At 37.9% G+C, this 24,858-nt stretch overlaps 1 pseudogene; it reads right to left on the reverse strand.

Moving 5' to 3' along the window:
• Nucleotides 1-2,870: 2,870 nt before the first annotated feature.
• On the reverse strand, nt 2,871-5,747 carry LOC147579429 (large ribosomal subunit protein eL34 pseudogene; annotated as a pseudogene).
• Between the last annotated feature and the right edge of the window lie 19,111 nt (nt 5,748-24,858).

Here is a 24,858-nt window from a genome sequence, read left to right on the forward strand (position 1 = left end):
TTTATTATTTAAAAAAATTTTTTTTAATGCTTTTATTTTGAGACAGAGAGAGACAGAGCATGAGCAGGGGAGGGGCAGCATCCGAGGATGCTAGGAGGACACAGAATCTGAAGCAGGCTCCAGGCTCTGAGCTGTCAGCACAGAGCCCAATGTGGGGCTTGAACCCACAGACTGTGAGATCATGACCTGAGCCGAAGTCGGAAGCTTAACTGAAGTCAGAAGCTTAATAGGTGTCCCTGTTGCAGTATCTCATTTTGGTTTAAGTTCATGAAGATAATCTGGCTGCAGATGTGCAATTGGAAAAAGCAGACATAGCATTTTCAGATAACCGGATATTCTTCTTTGATACTGCACCAAAACTTGACAAGTATTAGTTTCTGAAAGGTTAACTGCAACATGGAATCTGAAACCGCATCAATAAACTCTCTGCACTCCATTATATTAAAACACATTGTTCATTTGTACTTTGGGTGGATATTTCACCCAAGTGTAATACTGATCTTACAGACACCTGAAAGGGTCTTGGGGATTCTCAAAAGTCCATGGACCACACTTTGAGAAGTGATGATTTATTTATTTACTTGTTGATAGTTTGTTCTTCCCAATCCTACCCTCCAGAAAGTCAGATTCACAGGAGTGGGAACATTGTTCATCTTCAATCCCTTGAACCTAGAACTGTACTCAATAGTCACTAGTTCAATGAATGCACCTCAGTGATTCTTTAAGAGAGGCATCCCGTAAAGTTATCTTATCACCTTACAGGGATGGCTCATGGTTCTACATGACTTGAGACTATATTAAATTATTTCCCCAGGATTTAAAAAATTGATGTCATAAAGACAAATTAATTTAAAACTAACTAGCTTTAAAATTCACAAATTTTGCCCTTAAGAAACAGATTGTGACTTTCAATAATAAATATTTATTTCCATAAACATTAAATAAAATACAGTATAATACAATGTCAAGTACCCTTTAAGAAATATGTGGTACAAAATTCTACATATGAGGTCTATCTAACCAATGCTTTATGAAGGAATTCTTCCTTCTTTACAGGAAATATGCAGAAAGAAGAGTACATGAGATTAGGCTAAAAGAATGTTGTAAGAAAAAGATGAAAACAAAATAAGAAAAAGTTACATGGCATCTTTTAAGAATATTCATAAAAGCTCTGGTATTTCCTGGAAGTTAGAAATGAAGAGTCTCAGGCCCCACCAGACCTACTGTGCAGATGATGTTTTCCAAATATAGCCGTACAATATGTTCCATTCCACATGTTGTGAAGTTGACCCTTCTCCCATCAAGTGACGGGGGCAAAGTCTCTTCCCCTTAAAAATGGGAATACCTTTTGGACTGACTCAACCAATAGATTATGGTAGAAGTGACACTAGGTGACTTCTGAGATTACATCATAAAAATGCCATGCACTTCCACCTTGCTTTCTTGGGCCACTTGGTGAAACCCAGCCACTATGCTGAAGGGAGCCACACATACACTTGGAAGGGATATTCTGGTCAAGAGCCTCATCTAGGGTCTCATTCAACAGACAGCATTAACCACTAGACTGTGTGAGTAAATATTCAGATGATTTCAGTTCCCAGCTGTTAAGTTATCGTCAGTATCCAACTTTCCCATCTAAGCATGTATGGGGACAAGCTTTCCCTACCAGGCCCTGTTCAAATTGCAGGTTTGTGAGCAAAATAAATGAGTAATCACTTAATGGCTGTTTTAAGCCACTAATTTGGGATGATCTGCTGTCCAACAGATAACGAGAACACCCACTGAATCAGTATCTGCATTTTAACACAATCCTTCAATAATTCATATGCACATTTCAAATGTGGGAAGTATTGTGCTTGCTTTGGCAGCACATATACTAAAATGTGGGAAGTATTGATTTTTTAAAAGTTTTTATTTAGACAGAAAGAGAGGGAAAGAGAGAGAGAGAGAATGCAATCAAGGGAGGGGCAGAGAGAGAGGGAGAGAATCTGAGTTGACAGTCTAGAGCCCAATGTGGAGCTCGAGCCCAGGCACTGTGAGATCATGACCTGAGCTGAAATCAAGAGTTGGCACTCAACCAACTGAGCCACCAGGCACCCCAAGAAGTATTGATTTAAAGTAAAATTGTGTGACATGTAATTCTCCTACTGCCTTTAACGACACTGATTGCAAATTATGAAAACTTCATACTGAGTTAAAATTGTATTTACAGTAATTATTCCCAGAAAGCTAGATGTGCTGTGTTCTCTAGGTGTTAAAACTTGTCCAGATCATGGGTCTGACTCACAGTTGGAGGGTATTTTCTCCATGAGAGATGGAGAAAACTGGCTAAGTAATCGAGGCAAGTCAAAAGATTTTAGAAGCCAAGATTCCTGAAATGTTGTAAAGATGAGGACTGAGGATGTGTGACTGTCTAGCAAACTTACTCATGTCAAGCGCAGTAATCATTTTAATAGCAGGTGGCTTAAAACTTTTAAAAACAGATGGTGTCATGCTACCAAAATGAAATGCAGATGAACATATGCAGGTGTTTGCTATTGTTAAAGTATAACAACAAAACTGTAATTCATCGCATTCTCTGGGGGCAGGTTTTAAAAGTGTGTTAGCTAAAGGCCTATGGTTTCCTAAAGCAGTGTAGAGGATAGCTTTCATTCCTACTCATGCATGTGGTTAATATCACCATGGTTAAGTTCTTTGTTCAGTGAAGTTGAACATTTCACTCATAGTGCTCTAAATTCTAAGTCAATCCAAATCACAAAGATCCATGAATAATAATCATCAGCTGTCACATGATGTCAAACAATTGGGTATTTGGGAACATCTAAATTTTTAAATTCCTTTTTCCAGTTTCCAACCAGATATTTGGCATCCTGTGACCACAGCCAGGTCATTTAGCATTTCCTCCTATCCCTATCAAACTCACCTGCGTTTAGACTATTCCTGCAAAGAATAGCCCTGCAGCTGCTGTTACATTAATGTGCAGCTTGCTTTATTCCTTTTCCAGTTATAAACAATAACTCATTAGTAAGGGTTCTTGGTTGCAAACAACAGAAACACATTCTGGCTAATGTAAGCAGAAAAGGATTTATTGGAAGACTAATAGGGGCTCATGAACACACTAGGGGGAGGAGTTCCAGGCTTGGGAAAGGGCGGGGGTCAAAGAAGTCCCAGCCCCACCCACTTCCACACCTACAGTGCTACCACCACAGGGAGACTATCCTCCAAAAGATCTAGCGGCCTCCTGGGTCAAAGTCCTCCTGGCTTCTGTAAGAGAGAGGTGGATGTGAGATGGGCAAGCTAAAATTTCCCCTTCTGCTGAGATTCCTCACTGAGGAAGAAATACTATTTCCCATAAGAAAACTAGGATGTTATAAGGAAATAGGATGATGTTGGGCATCCAAAACCCTCTATACATCTGCTATAAATAATGTGTAAGACTTGTTTACATTATGAAATAATGCATGTTCATTGTGGGAATATATAGTATTGGTTTTTTTAATGTTTATTTGAGAGAGAAAGTGTGCGTGAGCAGGGGAGGGGCAGAGAGAGAGAGAGAGAGAGAGAGAGAGAGAGAGAATCCCAAGCAGGCCCCTCGGGGTCAGCCTAGAGCCCAAAGTGAGGCTCTATTTCATGAACTGTGAGATCATGACCTGAGCTGAAATCAGGAATCAGATGCTCAACCCACTGAGCCACCCAGGCACCCCTATAGTATTTTCTTTCTATATTTTTTTTTTCTAAAATTGGAATTATATTGAATGTACTGTTTATAACCAACTTTTTTCTCCCAACACATTGTGATTATTTTCCATGTCATTAAACTATTCATCTGCTTTTCAATTGGTTTTCAGTGTTGGCATAGTATTTCTTCTCTGTATGTATTTTAATCACTTAGGCAATTTTTACTTTACCTTTTACTATTGTAAATAATGCTGAGCTGAACATACACTTCTTTTTTTTTCTCTTTTGCTTAAGTATGTTGAAGGCTTACCATATATCAGGTAATATGCTAAGGTGCTTCGTGTGCATTTCCTCGTTTACTCCCCACAATGCCCTGTGTGGTAAATCCTATTATTATCACCATTTTCCAGATGAGGAACATGCTGCTTAGAGGCTATAAAGAATGTGCCTAAAATGACACGGACACTGAGGGACACTAATTAATGTGAAGGTCACACAGCCAGCAGAAGCAGAACCAGCCTGCAAAGCTACATATAGCTCAGGCTCTGAACTTCTTAAGTTCCTTCTTATGTAGCAGTTGTTGGATAATCCACAAATAGTTCCTTAGGATAATAAATAAATCAAGAGAAGTGGCATTGAGGGAGTAAAGGCCTTTGATGCATATTATGAGCTGCTCTCCTAAGAGCACCAATTTTATACAACCCCAGAAATCAATTAAAGGGCCTATTTTCCCACACTCTCGGGAAGGGCCTAGATGGAATACCTGCTAGGTATTACCTTTATTAGAGAACCTTTGTAAATCTACCTGGTAGGAAAAAAGATACCTTGGTTTTTACATTTTGCATGTTTTGTATTATATGATAATGCTACCTATGATTTATGATGTTTTACTATGTGTCAGTCAAATGTAAGCCCCAAGAAGCTAAAGATTATGTCTGTTTTGTTTATTGCTGTATCCCCAGCACCTAACAGAGTGCTTGGGACACAGCAGTCACGTGATAAAAATTTTCAGAGTAGAATAAATAAGGGAATGTGCCAGGCATTGAGTTTAGCACTTTATGTGGGTTATCTCAATCTCATAACACTCTATGCTTTAGCTAGCTAGTATTGACACCATTAATACTTTCACTAGTATGTCTGATGCAGTAGGAACTGCCAATGCCTTGCTTTGAACCTCAGGTTCAGCTGTTCTAAAGTAGGACTGCCCATCTCCCTCGGTCTTTCCCCAAATGGATTCCTTGTACAATACATGAGCTATATTTTAGGTCGAATCACCCTGAAATCATTCCAAACTTGGTGAAAATATGCCCATCCACTTTCCATGAAGTAGTAATGGAAACTTAATTTTTTAGGAGTCTTTTGCTTTTTTTATTAGTTAGAAAAGGTCCATTTTTTATTATTTTAAAAATTTTTTTAATGTTTTATTTATATTTGACAGAGAGACAAAGCAGAAGCAGGAAGGGGCAGAGAGAGATGGAGACAGAATCTGAAGCAGGCTCCAGGCTTTGAGCTGTTAGCACAGAGCCTGACATGGGGTTTGAACTCACCAACCATGAGATCATGACCTGAGCTGAAGTTGTTTGCTTAACCGACTGAGCCACCCAGGAGCCCCAGAAAAGGTCCATTTTTTAATTTAGCTTTCTGATTCTGTGTTTGTGCCTTCAACACTTTCATAATGATTTTCTGCTCCTCGATCAGAAAAGCACTCTTGATCCTGTCCTGGAGACATTTAGCAACCACGGAAGCGCCACAGGCCTGGAGGACATGTTTTTTTTGGTTTTAGACAGTCTCATAAAAACTTCAGATCTCATTGCACAAACTCCTTGAAGTTGGCCTGGGCACATGCCACATGTGGATTTTGTGTACTGTCCCCACTCTTCTTGTTTTAAAGAGAAACAATTCTAATACCAGGGGCTCAGGGCAGCCTAGTTTTGCTAGAGGTTGTATTTGTAAAATCGCCTACAATGGTATGTCAAATGCGGGACCATTTGAATGCCTCTAGATACTATCCCTAAAAGGGAAAAAACAGAAACCTAATTTTATTTATAGAAGTTGGAAAGAACTCTCCATGTCTTTTTTTTTTTTTTTAATTTTTTTTTTCAACGTTTATTTATTTTTGGGACAGAGAGAGACAGAGCATGAACGGGGAAGGGGCAGAGAGAGAGGGAGACACAGAATCGGAAACAGGCTCCAGGCTCTGAGCCATCAGCCCAGAGCCCGACGCGGGGCTCGAACTCACGGACCGCGAGATCGTGACCTGGCTGAAGTCGGACGCTTAACCGACTGCGCCACCCAGGCGCCCCGAACTCTCCATGTCTTAAAAACATTAGCCCTAATCCTCTGTCATCCTTTGTCATATAGTTTGCAAATACCTTCCAATATTTTTATTTGCCTTTTAGTTTTATTTACGGTATTTTTTTTAATTGTAAATATGTTCCCTTTTTTGTAGCAAAATCTATCTGTCTTCCCCTTTATGGTTTCTTTCTTTGCTGTTATGCATAAAAGTCTTTTCTACTTTAAGTAGGCTAATAATCATATATAATAACCATTTCTTGATGGAATTATCTGGATATAGAATAAAAACTCTGGCTTTCCAATGCAAAATCAAGCTGGTGGTGCACAGAATCCCTCTATTTCCACGTAATGGCATGAGATTAGCTTTGAAACTGCTCCAGGGCAATCTAACCCACTCAAGGGCCTGGGATGTCAAAGTTCTCTACTCTGGAAGAGAAGATGGGAGCATCAGTTTTGTTTCCTCTCCAGATCCTACAGACTGGTTATATGCTCTCCAAAGAGCATCTATCATCACAAGCACTACTTCAGTTCCTTGGAATCAATAACTTTGGGTATTTTAAAAAAGAAACATTAGGATTTCCAAAATGGAGCCACTTGTGCTAAACCCCACATCAGCAAGCCAAGAGAGGTTAATACCTAAACTAAGTGCAGTTTCAGCCCCTCCTAGGATGTAATCTTAACCAGTCAGTCTGAAATGTCCTAATCAGCACTAGTGAGGTAATCCTAGTGACTTTGACTTTGCTTGAAACAATCCATTCTTTTCCCCCTTCTGCCTATAAAAGCCTTCCATATTGTAGAGCTCCTTGGAGGTCCTTTCTATTTGCTAAATGGGATTCATGAATCATTGAAAAAAGCCAACTAGATCTTCAAACTTACTCAGTTGATTTTTTTAGCACTGTAGGAAATGAGAAGGGATGTTTGTATGTACATGTGTATATTCACACAATTTTCCTTATAAAGCTCAAAGGACTGAATAAGAACAATAAAAATTAAATAGCATTAAAACAGTTCTCTATAATAGTGGAAAGTTAAATAAGGAAGAGGAAAAAAACCTCAACCAAATGTAATGTGTGAAAATGGAATTTTCTATGCACATGAGTGAGAATTGCTTAGGATGAATGAATTTGTACCATACAATGAGTTAACTGGTAACAAACAGTGAATTCCAGGTATTCACTGAATTCCAATGAATTCCAAGTAAAGGGCCCTGCTTCCAGTCCTGTAAGAGAAAACCTGGAGCCTGAAGATGGTGGCCAAGGAAGACCATGACTGAACTCAACTTCCCCCACAGATACCAAATCTATAGCTACAAAAGGGATAATTCCCTCTAAAAGAGAACAGAAACCTAGCTGAACAGCTCTCTCCATAATGAAGGATAAAGGGGCCACACTGAGAAAGGAAGGAGAGGCAGAAATACAATCTCACCAAAAACTTCATTCCCCACACAACATGCAGCAACCCATACACAATAGGGAGGGATCTCACAGGCTGGAGTCTCTCCCTGAGAAGTGAGAGGTTTATGCCCCATATCAAGCACTCCAACCCTAAGGATCTGCACCAGAGAGATAAGACCCCCAAAACATTGACTCTGAAAATCAAAGAGGCTTATATCCGGGGAAACTGAGATGTGGGAATCTGAGATATTTCCTATGAGGGGTTCACATGCAGACTTACTCATCCCAGGAACCAGCACAAAGATAGAAATTTGAGAGGTGACTGGATTACATGTGAAGGACACTCATTTGCTAACCTTAAAGCATCTGCCAGAGGGGCCAGGGATGAGTTGAGACATTCTTTGGGGATGGAGGCACCAGCTAGTGCCATTTTTGCACTCTCCCTCTATTTTGCTAGTACAGGCAAATATGTGTGGACACAGCCTCACTAAAGCCACCAACGAGCTGCACGCCCAGCATTCCCACATCTCCCTAAACCTGTGGACATGTATGGCCCTCGGCACACTCATGCAGCTTTCCCCAAGCCTGTGTGTGAGTGCAATCTAAACAGGGGGTGTCTCTTGATGGTCTGGCCCTGGCAGCCTGAGTAACTTGTGTTTCTGAGTCCCAAAAGACTATAACAATTGGAAAGTTAGTTCTGGGCAGGCTATAGCACCCAGGGCACTGCACAGATAGCAAACTGAAATGTACTCTCAGTGTACCTGAGAAAAAGGCCCATCTACTTGTCCTGGAGCTTCAATCAGAGGGATAGCCTTCAACTTTGCCCCACTTTAGAGGTTACAGAGGCACTTTGAGGGAACATAGCAGGGAAACACCATCTTTGAGCCCTTCCTTGGTCTCACCACAGCTTGCTGGTACCTCCCAAAAAGGAATTTATATACCAATCTGAAGCTGATTTTTGCAACACGGTTGATGATGATGATGATGATGATGATGATTATTCTACAGGTCTGTATATATTTGCATACCTTATTTTTATTTTTTTAATGTCTTTTTTTAAATGTTTTTATTTATTTTCAAGGGAGAGAGAGAGAGAGAGAATGCAAGCGGAGGAGCGCCAGGGGGTGGGCAGAGGGTCCAATGTGGGCTCTGTGCTGACAGCAGAGAGCCCTATGTGGGGCTCAAACTCATGAACTGCGAGATCATGACCTGAGCTGAAGTCAGACACTCAACTGACTGAGCCACCCAGGAGCCCCTGTCTTTTTTTTTTTTTAAAGAGAGTCACTTCAGATCCAAGGACACACACACAAACTGAAAATAAAGGGATGGAAAAAGATATATCATGCAAGAAAGCTGGTGTAGCTACACTTATATCAGAAAAAATAGACCTTAAAACAAAGAAATACATAAATAAATAAAATAAAATACAAGGAAGGGTATTACATAATCATAAAGGAATCAATGTAGCAAGGAAATACAACTTTTATAAATATGTGTGTACCCAACATAGAAGCACTAAATATATAGAGCAAATATTAACAGATCTAAAGGGAGAATACACCAATACAATAGTAGAGGACTTTAATACCTCACCTTCATTACTGGGATAGACTACCCAGACATAAATTCAATAAGGAAACATCAACCTTAAAAGACACATTAGACCAGATGGATTTAATACATATATACAGAACATTTTATCCAAAAGCAGCAGAATACACATTCTTCTCAAGTGCATGTGAAATATTCTCTGAAATAGATCATATGTGAGGCCATAAAACAAACCTCAATAAACTTAAGAAGACTGACATTATATCAAATATCTTCCCTGACCACAAGAGTGTGAAACCAGGGATCAATTACAAGAAGAAAACTAAACAAAATCACAAAATGTGGAGATTAAACAACACACCACTGGACAGCCAATGAGTCAATGAAGAAATCAAAGGAGAAATTAAAAAAAAAAACCTTGAGACAAATGAAAATGGAAATACAACAATCCAAAACCTGTAAGATTTAGCAAAAGCAGTCCTAAGAGGAAAGTTCATAGTGATACAGACATTGCACAGGAAATGAGAAAAATATCAAATAAACAATTTAACCTTACACTCAAAGGAACTAGAAAATGAAGAACAAATGGAGCCCAACATTAGGAGAAGGAAAGACATAATAAAGATATGAGCAGAAATAAATGAAATAGAGACTAAAAAAACAATAGAAAAGATTAATGAAACTAAGAGCTGGTTCTTTGAAAAGATAAACATAACTGACAAACCTTTAGCTAGATTCACCAAGAAAAAAAGAGACAAGTTCAAATAAACACAAGGAGAAATTAAAGAGAAGTAATAGTTGACATCACAGAAATACAAAAGATCATAAGAGACTACTATGCACAATTATATGCCAGCAAACTCAATAACAAAGAAGAAATGGATAAATTTGTAGAAACATACAATATTCCAAGACTGAATAGACGAATTACTAGTACAGAGATTGAATCAGTAATCAAAAACCTCCCAACAAACAGAAGTCCAGGACCAGATGGCTTCACTGGTGAATTCTATCAAACATTCAAAGGAGATTTAATACCTGCCCTTCTCAAACTCTACCAAAAATTGAAGAGGAATGAAGGCTTCCATACTCATTTTATAAGGCCATTTTAATTACCTTGATACCAAAACCAGACAAGGCCACCACTACAAAGAAGTACAGGTCAATATCCCTGATGAGCACAGATGAAAAAAATCTTAACAAAATAGTAGTAAACTTAATCCAATAATACATTAAAAGGATTATACACCATGATCAAGTAGGATTTATTTCAGGGATGCAAGGATTGATCAATATCCACAAATCAATCAACATGGTACATCGCGTTAACAAAATGAAGGATAAAAATCATATGATCATCTCAATAGATACAGAAAAAACATTTGACAAACTTCAACATCCATTTATGATAAAGATTCCCAGCAAAGTGGGTTTATAAGGAATGCACCTCAACATGATAGAGGCCATATATGACAGGCCCACAACTAACATCATAAGCAATGATAAGAAGCTGAAAGCTTTCCAAGACCAAGAATAAGACAAGGGTGCTCACTCTTGTCACGTTTATTCAGACAGTATTGGACATCCTAGTCATAGCAATTAGGCAAGAGAAAGAAAAAAAAAGGCATCCAAATTGGAAAGAAAGAAGTAAAATTGTCACTATATGCATATGACATAATACTATATGCATAGAAAACCCTAAAGACTCCACCAAAAAAAAAAACTGTTAGAACTAATAAATGAATTCAATAAAGTTGCAGGAAACAAATAAATATACAAAAATGTGCTGCATTTCGATACACTAATAACAAATTAGCAGAAAGAGAAATTAAGAAAACAAACCCATTTATAATTGTATCAAAAAGAATTAAATACCTAGGAATAAATTTAACCAAAGAAGTGAAAGACTTGTATACTGAAAACTATTAAGACACTGATGAAAGAAATTGAAGAAGACAAAAAATGTAAAGATATTCGACACTTATGGGTTGGAAGAATTAACATTCTTAAAATGTCCATACTACCCAAAGCAATCTATGGATTCCATAAAATCTCTACTAAAATTCCAATAGCATTTTGCTATTGGAACTAGAACTAGAATAATTCTAAAATTTGTATGGAACACAAGTAACCCTGAATAGCCAAAGCAATCTTGAGAAAGAAGAATAAAGCTGAAGGTATCATGCTCCCTGATTTCAAAGTATACCACAAAGCTACAGTAACCAAAACAGTATTGTATTGGCATAAAAACAGACATATAGATCAATAGAACAGAGTAGAAAGCCAGAAAAAACCCACACATATTATCATAAGTTAACTTACCATAAAGGAGCCAAGAATATACAGTGGGGATAAGATAATCAAGAAATCATGTTAGGGAAATTGGACAGCCACATGCAAAAGAATGATATGCCATATACAAAGGTTAACTCAAAATGGATCAAAGACTTCAATGTAAGACCTGAAATCATAGAACTCCTAGAAGAAAAAATAGGTAGCAAGCTCTTTGACATTGGTCTTGGTGTTAACTTCTTGGATCTGACCCCATAAGCAAAGACAACAAAAGCAAAAATAAACAATTGGAACTATAAAAAGTGTCAGGAGCACCTGGGTGGCTCAGTCAGTTAAGTGTCCAACTCTTGATCTCAGCTCAGGTCTTGATCTCAGGGTAGTGAGCTCAAGCCCTGCACTGGGCTCTGTACTGGGCGTTAAACCTACTTAAAACAAAAAACTAAAAAGAAACTAAAAAGCTCTGTACACCAAAGGAAACCATCAACAAAATGAAAAGGCAAACTACTGAATGGTAGAAAATATTTGCAAATCATACATCTGATAAGGGGTTAATATCCAACACATATAAGAACTCAAACAACTCAATAGCAAAAAAAAAAAAAAAATCCAATTTAAAAATGGGATAGGTTTTAACTAGACATTTTTTGAAAGAAGATATACAGATGGCCAGCAAGCACATAGTGATATTCAATATCACTAATCATCAGGGAAATGCAAGTCAAAACCACAAGGAGGTATCACCTCACAACTGTCAGAATGGCTATTATCAAGAAAGCAATAAATAACAAGTGTTGGCAAAGATGTGGAAAAAAGGGAACCCTTGTGCACTGTTGGTGGGAATGTAAATTGGTGCAACCACTATGGAAAACATTTCACATGTTCCTAAAAAAATTAATAACAGAGCTAACATATGATCTACCTATTTCACTTTTGAGTATCTGAAGAAAATGAAAACACTAATTTGGAGAGATTTATGCACCCCTAAGTTCACTGAAGCATTATTTGCAATAGCCAATGTAAATAATTTCAATGTACATTGATGGGTGAATGGGTAGGGAAGATGTAATATATATATATATATATATATATATACACACACATATATATATAAACATAATATATATATTACTTTTTAGATGTAGCTAAAAATATTTTTATATTATTTGTTTATTTATATGTAAGTTTACAAATTATATAAAAATTTATTTATAAATAAATATATTCTGTATATTCTATTATATATATTTATGTATAAATTTATTTACATTTATACATGTTTATGAATATATATTATATACATATAATATATATATGAGTTTTTCATCTATACAATGGATAGTAGTCCAGTGTGTGTGTGTGTGTGTGTGTACACAATGGACTACACGCAATCATAAAAAAGAAGGAAATCTTGTCATTTGCAACAACATGTATGGACCATGAGGGTATTATGTCAACTGAAATAAGTCAGACAAAGAAAGTCATGTGATTTCATTTATATATGGGACTTGGTGGTTATCTAAGAAGAGAGAGTTGGGAAGTGGGTGAAATGGGTAAAGGGGGTCAATTGTATGCTGATGGACGGAAACTAGATTTATTGTGGTAATCACTTTGTAGTGTACACAAATATTAAATTATTACGTTGTGCACCCCAAGCTAGTATAATGTTATATGCCAATTTTACCTCAATTAAAAAAAATAACCTGTAGCCTACAAGTAGATGGGAGCATATTTTAGGCTCACTTTGAGACACTGATCTCCCAAAATAACCAAATCAACTTTGTTTTGGATTCTACATTGAACACACTATCTGCATATAGTTATATCTTACAGAAGTTATAGCAAAGGTTGTGCCGTTCCTGGTGTTACGTAATTATCAAAAACACCTTCAGAACTTGTTGGAGCCTCCATCTGTCATATTTGAAGACAAGGAGTTACAGCAGTAGTGTCAGGGTTGTGTGATGACAGGGTGGATTGGTAATTAGTCGCTAATTAGAATTTTCTGAAATATTAGGGTAATATTCACACGAAAATCCCACTCAACATTATATGTAAGTTAAAAATGCCGCAGGGTAGCTATTAACTTCTGAAAATAGTAGCAGGTAGAAGTACTTCAGTTGAAGGTAATCAATATTTCTATTACCTACTTAGGTTTTAGAGATTAAAACTTGATTTTTTTTAACGTTTATTTATTTTTGAGACAGAGAGAGACAGAGCATGAACGGGGGAGGGTCAGAGACAGGGAGATACAGAATCCAAAACAGGCTCCAGGCTCTGAGCTGTCAGCACAGAGCCCGACGCGGGGCTCAAACTCACAGACCACGAGATCATGACCTGAGCCGAAGTCGGCCACCCAACCGACTGAGCCACCCAGGCGCCCCAAAACTTGATATTTTTTTATTGGGCTACATCAGTCTTGTGTTTATACCCAGGTTTATAAATCTATAAATTTAAAAATATCTTTCATTTTATTGTGAAGCTGCTGCTAATGAAAATTGGCTTTAATAAACATCATTTTGATATTGGACTTAGTCCTCTTTCTTTTTCACTTGGAGATTTTTTTTTAGACTTTTCATCAGGGAGAGGTACTTAGGTAACCTACAAACATGAAGACATAAACAGATCTCAAAGACAAGTCATGTTGACCTTATTTGGACCTTAACTTCGTGGTGATTTATTTCAGATCTTTTAAACAATGAGTCAAAGGAAACTTGGCAAAATGATTCTTTTTTAACCTCAGATTACAATTGAAACCTCATTTGAACCACTAAAAAATTAGAGAAACAGCAAAGAACATAGCCAAATAATGTAGTCTAGACTTTACCTAGTTACAGAACGCTGTAATTACTGTATCTTAATTTAAGATTTAAATGTTTAATTTTGTAGAGAGATAGAGCAAGCAAGCAGGGGAGGGGCATAGAGAGAAAGAGAGAGAATCTCAAGCAGGCACCGCACTGCCAGTGCAGGACTCGAACCCCTGAACCGTAAGATCATAACAAGCCGAAATCTGGAGTTGGATGCTCAGCCGACTGAGCCACCCAGGTGCCCCAGGTATCTTCATTTAAGATTTAAATTTAGGGGTGCTTGTCAGTAGGTAGAGCATGTGACTCTTGATCTCAGGACTCTTGATCTCAGGGCATTGATATTACCTAAAAATTTTTTTAATAAATAAGATAATATGCAGCTACTAGGTATTCAGTCTGTTCATGGATAAAAATAATACCTGATAGTTTCTTCTAGGGGCAGAAAGTTAGTTTTCTTCAAATTCAACACAGAAAATATTAAAACATGACAGAAGTCATATTTGACATTTTTACAGATTTTTTTTTTTTGCCTCATCCTGTAGGTTTTTTTTTTTTTTTTGGTCATTTGCACATAAGACCATAAATGTTACCTAATAATGGATCAACCCCAGTGTATTAGTTGTCTACTGCTCTTTAACAAATATCCCCCAAACTTAGTGACTTATAACAACAAAAATGTATGATCTCTCAGTTTCTGTGGATCAGGAATCTGGATACAACTTAGTTGGCTGCCTCTAGCTCTAGGTCTCTCAGGAGGTTGCAATTGAGCTGTCAGCCAGGTCTGTTGTCTCATCAAAAGACTAGACTGGAGGGGTGCCTGGGTGGCGCAGTCGGTTAAGCATCCGACTTCAACCAGGTCACGATCTCGCGGTCCGTGAGTTCGAGCCCCGCGTCGGGCTCTGGGCTGATGGCTCAGAGCCTGGAGCCTGTTTCCGATTCTGTGTCTCCCTCTCTCTCTGCCCCTCCCCCGTTCATGCTCTGTCTCTCTCTGTCCCAAAAATAAACTTTGAAAAAAAAAAAAATTAAAAAAAAAAAAAAAAAAAAAGACTAGACTGGGGAAGGATCCACTTCCACCTTCATACACCTGGTTATTATCAGTCTTAGAAAACCCACCTCCACTCTCACTTACAAGAACCTCTCCATGGGACTGACTCACAACATGGTAGCTGGCTTCTACACAGGGTGAGCGATCCAAGAGAAAGCCAGAAAGTCAGAACATCCAAGATGGAACCTGCAATCTTTTATAACCGAATCTCAAAAGTGACACACCATTACTTCTATCATACTCTTTTCTTTAGAAGTGAGTCACTAAATCTAGCCTTTGAAAGAGAGAGGATTACAAAAGTACATGGATACTAGGAGGTGGGGATTGTAAGGGGGGGGGTGTATCTTTGAGGCTTCTATTGTAACTGTAATCAGTCAATGATGATCTTTTAGAGAAGTAGATCATTGTTCTCTCTTATTTTTTGTCTGCCTGCCATATTTTTAGAAAATGATTTCTTCCTCATTTTCAATCTGTGTGGTTCTGAGAGCCTTACTACCTAACCTCATCACCCTGGTTTTTGTGGGAGGCACTGTGGTGCCCTGGCCTTGCCAGTAAGAATGCTTAAACTTTTTGGCCACAGTAAGTGGTACAGGGATGGGCCATTTGGTATCTCTTTTCAGGAACTGACATGGGTGCTGGGAGAAAAAGGGTTTCCTAAGATCCTAGGTGCAGTAGAACATTGAAAACTGGAATTTCTTCCATCTCCCATACCTATATACAGGCTACCTTTGCTCCATGTGGAAATATTTTTAGAATAATACCATACAGAATTAAATGGAACTCAGAAGTGGAAAGTGAGCGAGTTACACCAAGTTCTCATGACATCTTCTGCCTCTCTATACTCAGCTACACCTAAAGCCAGGCTCTCCTTTTTTTTTAAATTAGTTTTGATGTGGCTTTCTGTTGCTTCTGACAAAAATGGTCCTAATATACTAATATATCCAGATATTATGGGTGTAGCTCCAAATATTCTAGGCTACCTTAACAATACCATCACAGCAGTGCCTTTTATGAAATTATCTAAATATTAAGAATATTTATATGCTTCAACCTTATCAGCTTAACTCTTAGAACCTAAGCTCCAAGTGTTTCTTATTATGTAAATTACTTCCTTTATCCACCTTAAATTTACTTTTCCCAAGATTCAGGAAAAATCTTCTTGTTGTATTTAAGTTCTCTAAAAGCAGGGAGAAATGCCTTCTTAATTATTAATTTCCTCCCCAAATTGCAGCACAATATCTGGCCATGTAGTCAATCCTCAATAAACCTTTAATGAGTGAATGGGTACATGAATATTCTAAGTACACTTCAGATTATTTTTGTCTAAGTTCAATACTTTATTTTTGCCCAAAGATCAATTCAATACTTTCTGCCTATTCACATAGCTTCATACTAACTTCAGATTATCCCCATATACTTGAGCTTTTCATACTCAGAAGAACTTGTTGTCATTATGCCTTCCCTCCTCCAAATAATTAATAAAAATATTAAACAGGGCAAGTTAGAGAGGAATGCCATGTTTATACTTCTTCCTCCAAGAATGCCCTTTTATCCTAAACCATTGTTTCTTGTCTCTAAGCAACTTCCCTGTGCATTACACCAGTCTCCATCATACCATGATGACTCAATTTTTAAAATAGCCTTTTGTGTGGAGCTCTGTGAAAGGCTTTTTGAAAATCTAAATAGACGCCATTCATGAGCTTTGTCCATATGCATATGTGCCTCCTAAAAGAACTTTAATAAACTGATGAGGCCTCATTTCCTCTTATGGAAACCATACATTTTTCTCCAGCTCCTTCCTTGCCTCCCCCAGTTATATTGCCATACAATTAATTGTCTTTTGGGGAAAAGTTCTTTTCTGTTGATCTGCTCTCATTGGGTCTTTAATCCTTACTAGGTATTGTAGAATTAAGCAGGTTTAAGATAGCGCAAATCTATCCTAAAAGAGATTCATATCTATGGTTAAGTTAGCATGTTGAGGTCAGAAACAGGGAAGTATGGACTAATGCGTGGTAACTATGGGCAAAAAACCAGAAGTAAGTTTAGAAATGTTGGAAGCCAGGGGCGCCTGGATGGCTCAGTCGGTTAAGTGGCCAACTTCGGCTCAAGTCATGATCTCGTGGTTCTCAAGTTGAAGCCCCATGTTGGGCTCTGTGCAGACAGCTCAGAGCCTGGAGCCTGTTTCAGATTCTGTGTTTCTGTCTCTCTCTGCCCCTCCTGTTCATGCTCTGTCTCTCTCTCTATCAAATATAAATAAATAAATAAATTAAAAAAAATATAAATAAGTAAATGATGGAAACCAATCAGGGTCAAGGATGTTTTAGGTCCTTCAGGAATTTGACAATGTTACTGATTTCTCTTTTCTTTAGATTCTCCCTTCCTTTGATTTCTCTACATCATGCTCTCACCCTGCCTTGGTAAACAGTCTTTCTCCGAGTCTTTCCCTGGATGCTCTTTTTCTTTTTAATATGATTGTTTTCCAGGTCCCATTATTGTTTTTGTGTCTCTTCTACATATTCTCTATTCTCAATTTCATATAATCCAATGGATTTAGGTAAACTCTTATGGATTTAGGTACTCTATTTATTCTGTAGAATCAAAATGTAAATTTGGGGCACATGCTTCTTCCCTGAGCTTCAGAGAAGTCTATTCACCTACCTAGTGGACATTTCCACACTGATATTCCATAGACATTCCAAACATGCATTCAAAAATCAAATAACATTTTAACATGTCCAAACTCAAATGCATCACCTGTATATAATTTAAGACCTTTTTTCATTATATGTGACAAAACTTACATCTTGTGGAATCTGAGAGGGAGCTGAACAGACATGGATACAACTAAGCTCAGAAAAAACTGAACCTAGGACCTGGAAAACTTGATGATTTCTCTCTCCAAATTATACCTCTACTTTCCTCTGTATGTCTCTTTTTCCCCTTGTTACAGACTAACTTCTGCTTCTCAGTCTACTTGGTGGGAAATAATGAAGATTTCTATGTTCTTACTTCAGTCACACAGAATGAGACTGGCTTTATTCCCTTTGGGTTCTAAATTCAAAATATCAAAAAAGAAAGCCCTTGGCTCAGCCATGGCCAAGGTGTCCACTCATAAAGCAACCAACTTTGGCCTCAGGTACAGAGTTACAATGTATGCAACTTGAAATTTTCCCATAGCTCACTGATACTCTGGTCATTTTACTTTCAACCCTTTTTCTCTGTTTGTTTCATTTTAGATAAATTTCTATTGCTATGTATTCAAGTTTACTATGCTTTTCTTCTGTTGGGTCTAATCTGCTATTAATCCCATTCAGTATATGAGGTGCCTGGGTGGCTCAATCAGTTAAGCACCCGACTTCGGCTCAGGTCACTATCTTGCGGCCTGTGAGTTCGAGTCCCACATCAGGCTCTATGCTTACAGCTCAGAGCCTGGAGCCTGCTTTGGATTCTGTGTCCTCCTCACTCTCTGCCTCTCCCCCACTCAGGCTCTGTCTCTCTCTCTCTCTCTCTCTCTCTCAAAAATAAATAAAACTTCAAGAAAAATTTAATCCCATTCAGTACATTTTTCACCATAGATATATTTCTCATATCTAGAGTTTATTCTTAATATCTCCCATTTCTCTACTTACTATGCTCCATGTTTCCTTTAGGTTCTTATACTTATGGAATAGAGCTATAATAACTTTTAATGTCCTTGTCTACTAATTCTGTCTTTGTATAAATTAATATCCATGTCATTTCTGGGTTTGCTTCTATTGATTGATTTTTTTCCTCATCACTCATTGTATTCTCCTGCTTGTTTGCATGCCTAGTCCTTTTTCACTGGATGCCAGACATTGTCAATTTTACCTTCTTAGGTGCTATTTTTTATCCCTATAAGTATTTTCTTGAACCTTATTCTGGGAAGTGGTTAAATTACTTGGACATAGTTTGATGTTTTCAAAGCTTCTTTCAGGCTTTGTTAGGCAGGATGAGCAGCCTTTAATTCAGAGCTAATTTTGCCACACTACTGAGGCAATAACATCCTTTTCATCCAAGGATTATTCCCTCTGTTCCTATCCTGGAGTAGTTTCCACATGCTCAGGTGCTGATCAGTGCTCAGCTGAGGACTCTTGGGGGCCTCCTCTAGGAGCTCTCTCCCTGTGTGACACTCCTCTCCCTGCTACTGTGCCTGGGAGCTCAAGATGCCATGGCCCCCTCGGACACTCAAGGCCCACAGAGATTCCCACTCTCTAAATCGCACCGTGGAAACTCTCTCCAGGCAGTAAGCCAGGACAATCACAGGGCTCCCTTCATTTGTTCTCCCAGTCTCAGGGATCACCATCCTCTGCTGCCTGGCACACAGCGCCTGAGAACAGTTGTTTTCTGTGTTTTGCCTCTTCTTAAAGTTGTGCCAGATGAGAGGAGGGTAAATCTAGTTCCTTCTCAATCCATCTTGGTCAGAAGTGGAAGTCCAGTTTTTCAGAACCCTGGGCCCTTGCATGTCCAGCATTCCTCTTCTGTGCTCCGTGGCTTTAGACACACACCATACAGTTGGTTCCCCTCACAGAACTCTATGTCCTGTGCCCACAGATCATAGCTGATTCCTCTTTGTATTTTTGAACTCAGCATGGCTGAAGCATAGCAGGTGCTCCACATATGCTTCGCAGAATGAATAAAACATTGTAGATAATTACACCAAAACAGAGAACAATCTTCACTGTTTTTTTTTCAGAGTAGTTTATGAGCTGTTACCTGAAAAATGAGTTATAACTTAAGCATCTCTATATTCTGAAGTTCTCGTATTTCATCTCTGTGAGTCAAGTAAGTCATTAGCAAATTTCTCAGCCATTAGACATGATTCTCAACAAAAGTGGTTTAATTAGAAGCGTCTATCTGCCTTCCTTTGAGGAGGGCTGGGGATTGTTTGGCACATGACTGTGCATTTGGTTTGGTCGCATATACTGAGCATGAAATCTTTTCAATGTGTCATAGATTTTGAAAAAGCATTTGTGTATTTACAGCTCATGCTGAGCAGAATGCAACCAGACTGCCAAACATACAACCTCATTATTTGCTTCTCATGATTGCCTTCTCTGATTCCAAACAAAGTCACGCCACAATCTGTAGCTGTGCATTGTATTTCATTTCAGTCCCATGGTCTGCTCAGTGCAGATACATGGAAAACTTTACATTACATTTGTCAAGAGTTAGATCTCTGAGATTCTGTAATAGGTCCTTCCCAGGCCACACATGTTCTCTTTTGCTAAAATGTGACACCTCTCTCAGCACTGCCTTCCCCAGATCTCTGGAGCATTCTGAGCTGAAAGCTACTTGACACCTTGGTGCTTTCTTTTTTGACCTAAAATGTTAAGTTTATAAAAAACTGACATAGATAGGACCGGTGTTAACTGTAAATGAAACTAAATATTTGTGTATGAGCAAATAAGTAATAAATGTCACATATAATGATGCCAGTCAGAATGTATCATATATCACATATTATATATGTTGTATACATGTTATATACATTATACATATTATATATCTTATGTTGTATCTACTACTTGGTAAATGGTAATCTGTTTTCCATCCCCCCCATATCTTTCCAAGTCAATGAATATCTTTTTTAATTCCCCAAAATAAAATCTTTTACAAATATTACTTTTTGTTATGTTTCCACTCTTTCTCTTTCTTTCTGGAGTGTCTATATTTCAATGAAAAACTCTTGAAGGCATAACATCTAACATAAAGGTATTAATTACTCTCAAGTGGTGGAATTTAAAGCACGATGGGGATAGAATTTTGAGTGTTTTTAAGTTGCTGTATTCACTTCATTCATGCAGAAGGCCAGCTCTGCCATATTATGAGTAACCATAACAGTGTCATTGAATAAAAGGAGCAAAACTAGAAGAGACCATTGTAAAAATTCCAAACGTAATGTTCCACTATGTTCTAAGTGACAACTACTTTTAGTAACAGCAGTGATAGTTGTGAAACTTTACTACCTAAAGGAAAAGAGAAAAGAAAAATCTGTGGTTTGACAATTCCAACATTTTCCAATAGCCTTCTAAAGCCAACAATGAGCAATTTAATTGATTTCTTAATTTTATATTTGTATCTTGAGTTGGGGCAGTGTGCAGCCAATTTTCTTGTCTCCTTTTGGGGGAAAATATCTATCTTTGATATAGTCTAATATAGGAGGATAAAAACATTAATGTTAAGGTCTCTTTGGTATGATATACTAAGTTCCAAGATAGTAGGAATGATGTCTACCTCTAGTGTCTAACATGGTGCCTCACAAAGAATAGGTGCACAATACATATTTACAGAATCTAATCAAGTGTCAGTATGTTTGTAAGAGTCACTATTTGCATTTGAAAACAAAGTGTCATCTAAAAATTAATTTTTTTCTTACCCTTTTTTTTAGAATGACATTGATATACATACAAATTATACAAACATACATAGCAGGGTTTCTAACCTTGATACTATTAACACTCTTTGTTGTGAGGGGCTGTCTGTGCACTGTGCACTGTGCACTATAGGATGTTTAGTAGTCTCTCTGGCCCCAACCCACTAAATGCCAGTAGCACTTTGCTCTCCTCCATGTTGTGACAATCAAAAAATATCTCTAGGGGCGCCTGGGTGGCTCAGTCGGTTGAGCGTCCGACTTCAGCTCAGGTCACGATCTCACGGTCCGTGAGTTCGAGCCCCGCGTCAGGCTCTGGGCTGATGGCTCAGAGCCTGGAGCCTGCTTCCAATTCTGTGTCTCCCTCTCTCTCTGCCCCTCCCCCGTTCATGCTCTGTCTCTCTCTGTCTCAAAAATAAATAAATGTTAAAAAAAAAATATCTCTAGACATTGCCTAATATCCCCTGGATGGGGGGGATTGCCTACACATACACACACATACACACAGACACATGCACACCCACATATACACACAAAGTCAGGACTGTTGAGAAACAATTACAATAACTCTTTAAAAAGACATCATTCAAGTGACATATTACTAGTAACACATCAATTCAAAGGAAAAATTACCCAGCACCTTTGTGGCTCAGTTGGTTAAGCATCTTCTGACTCTTGACATTGGCTCAGGTCATGATGTCTCAGTCATGAGATTGAGCCTGATTTGGGCTCCGCCCTGAGTGCAGAGCCTGCTTAATATTCTCTCCCTCTCTCTCTGCCCCTCCCCTGTCCTCTCTCTCTCTCTCAAAATAAATAAATAAACATTTTTTAAAAAAAGAAGAAGGAGAAATTACGAGGGTGCCTGACTGTCTGAGTTGGTAGAGCATGTGAACTTGATCTCTGGGTGGTGAGTTCCAGCCACATGTTGGATGTAGAGCTTACTTAAAAAAAAAAAAAAGAAAGAAAAATAAATAGCTTTAAAAAAATAAATGAGCAAATAAAAATGAAAAGAAAATGAAAGATTACTTTAAGAAGTAGGAATATTTACCTCAATTTGCACACAAAAATGCCTCGTTATCTTGACAATATTAACTGGGGTCTGAAAAATAAAAAGACCTGTACCATGTAAAAAACAACCCCTTTGCAATAGTCATGCATTAATTTTACGCATCCAGTTATGTACTTGAACTTTAAGAAAAATATCTGAAATCAAATTGGCACCAATATCCTAGTGATTCAAGTAGACTACATTTCAATGCCTTCAAATTCAGATTCTTTCATAATTAATGGCACTCTTGTTTACTTCACTATGTAAAAGTTAATTCTCAATGATCCATGCATTGATTATTCTGGTTCTGCCAGTGACACACAGGGCCTCAGTTTCTTCATCTGCAAAATAAAGGTAATACTAATATTGATTCCTAATTGTGTTGTCAGACTTGAAAGAGTACCCACAAGTGCACAGAACAATGACTGACCCTCAGAGAACACCCGGTGAAAATAAATAATATTATTAACATCTACCAATTTGTAACGAGTTTTTCATATCAGAGGACTCATTCTTCTCTGTCTTTGCCACACATTATTTTTGGCTAATCCATCCCATCAAATTATACTAAGCAAAGTAAACTTATTTCAAGATTATCTTACATAAAATATAATTGGATATATACAGCTGTCTCACTATTCGATTAATGCTATTATTCTTTTCTTTAATATAAGTAAAAAATTAAGAATTCATGAGAAAAGGGAAGACTGGCTGGTTTAGTTGGTAGAGCAGGCGACTATTGATCTTGGGGTTTGAGTTCAAACTCCATGTTGGGCACAGAGATTACTTAAAACAACAACAACAACAACAACAACAAAAGATTTATGAGAAAAGAACAACAGTCGCTATCCTAGATTCTCAATTTATTTCTCCCCAAGTTAAAAAGCAGTTTTAAATTCACTTTTTTCAGGTGATATGCTTTTTTTCTGTGTGAAACAAGAACAACAATAATGAGTACAATTGACACTTGAATAATATGGGTTCGAACTGCCAAGGTCCAATTATATGTGGATTTTTAAAAATAAATATAGTACAGTACTGTAAAAGTATTTCATCTCTTATACTTTTCTTACTAACATTCTTTTCTCTAGCTTACTTTATTGAAATACAATATATGATACATATACAAAATATATTAATTTTCAATGTTATCAATAAGGCTTCTGGTCAATGGTAGGCAATTAGGAGTTAAGTTTTGGGGGAGTCAAAAGTTATATAAGGATTTTTGATTGTGCAATCCTAACTGTTCAAGGGTCAATTACTTACACAGCATTTATCCTCTTTCAGGTACTTTCCTAAGCATAAAATTTAATCCTCACCCCTATAAGATAGGTATTTTATTATGCCCATTTTACAGTTGAGAAGCTGTAGCAAGACAGATTACATGACGTGCTCAAGGACATTCAGCTAATAAGTGGCAGAACTTGTGGAAGAGTCTAGGAAGTCTGAGTCTGCTCACAAGTGTATATGACTGAAAACAACAGCAGCAGCAAAGACACAGACATAAAATTAAAAGCTCTTTTCTCTTGACTTTTATGTATCTTCTTAAAATAATGACTTCTCATTGTCACTGTGAAGCTGAATGACAATATCCCAATTCAATCACTTATTTGCAATTGAAATGGGTAAGTGAATTTTCGGTTGCAGCCAAGGGAGCAAAATTAGCTCTCAGTCTAAAAAAAAGCACATTGTATTATACTCAAAAATAAAGCTCTAGAGGGTGGGACATCAGCAAGATGGCAAAATAGGAAGCCCCAGGGCTTTGTTCCCCACAGAGACACCAACTTAACAACAACATCCAGATCAAACTGCTTTTGTCAGACTTCCAGAAACTAGTTAAGAGTCTGTAGTACCTAGGCTAAGACAAAGCCAAGAGAGCCACAGTGAAGTGTGTAGGAAAGTTTATTCCATTTTGCCTGCCCTCACTTCTTCCCTACCCACCCCACCTACCCTACAGTATGGTGCAATTGGGAGAAAATTCCCGAAGACCAGTTTTTCGTTCAGGAAGGAAAGAGAAGATTGGAACATTTGTCTAAAAGATTTTATGGGGCTCCTTGAGGGAATATTCTGTCTCACTTGACTAAGTGCTGATGCGAACTAGTGACATAATTGCTTGCTAGGTTGGGGGCCATTGAGAAGAAAGGCAAGCATCAAGATGTTGTAGCAGTAGGGAGACTGCAGTACCTCAGGCAGACACCAGCAGAAGAGATTACACTCTCATGAAAAGAAATAGGAAAAAGACTTATTAAGTAAACAATCACATGCAAAAGCTCAGAGGAGACATATCTCTAGAGAAATTTTGAGACGTCCCAGAATCTTTACTGGGTTGATCGGTGATGGTCTTCCCCTGCATAGAGGCAGTC

The sequence above is a fragment of the Puma concolor genome, chromosome B4, assembly GCF_028749965.1.
Source record: "Puma concolor isolate L17-30 chromosome B4, mPumCon1.1.hap2, whole genome shotgun sequence".
In the NCBI taxonomy this organism is placed as follows: Eukaryota; Metazoa; Chordata; class Mammalia; order Carnivora; family Felidae; genus Puma; species Puma concolor.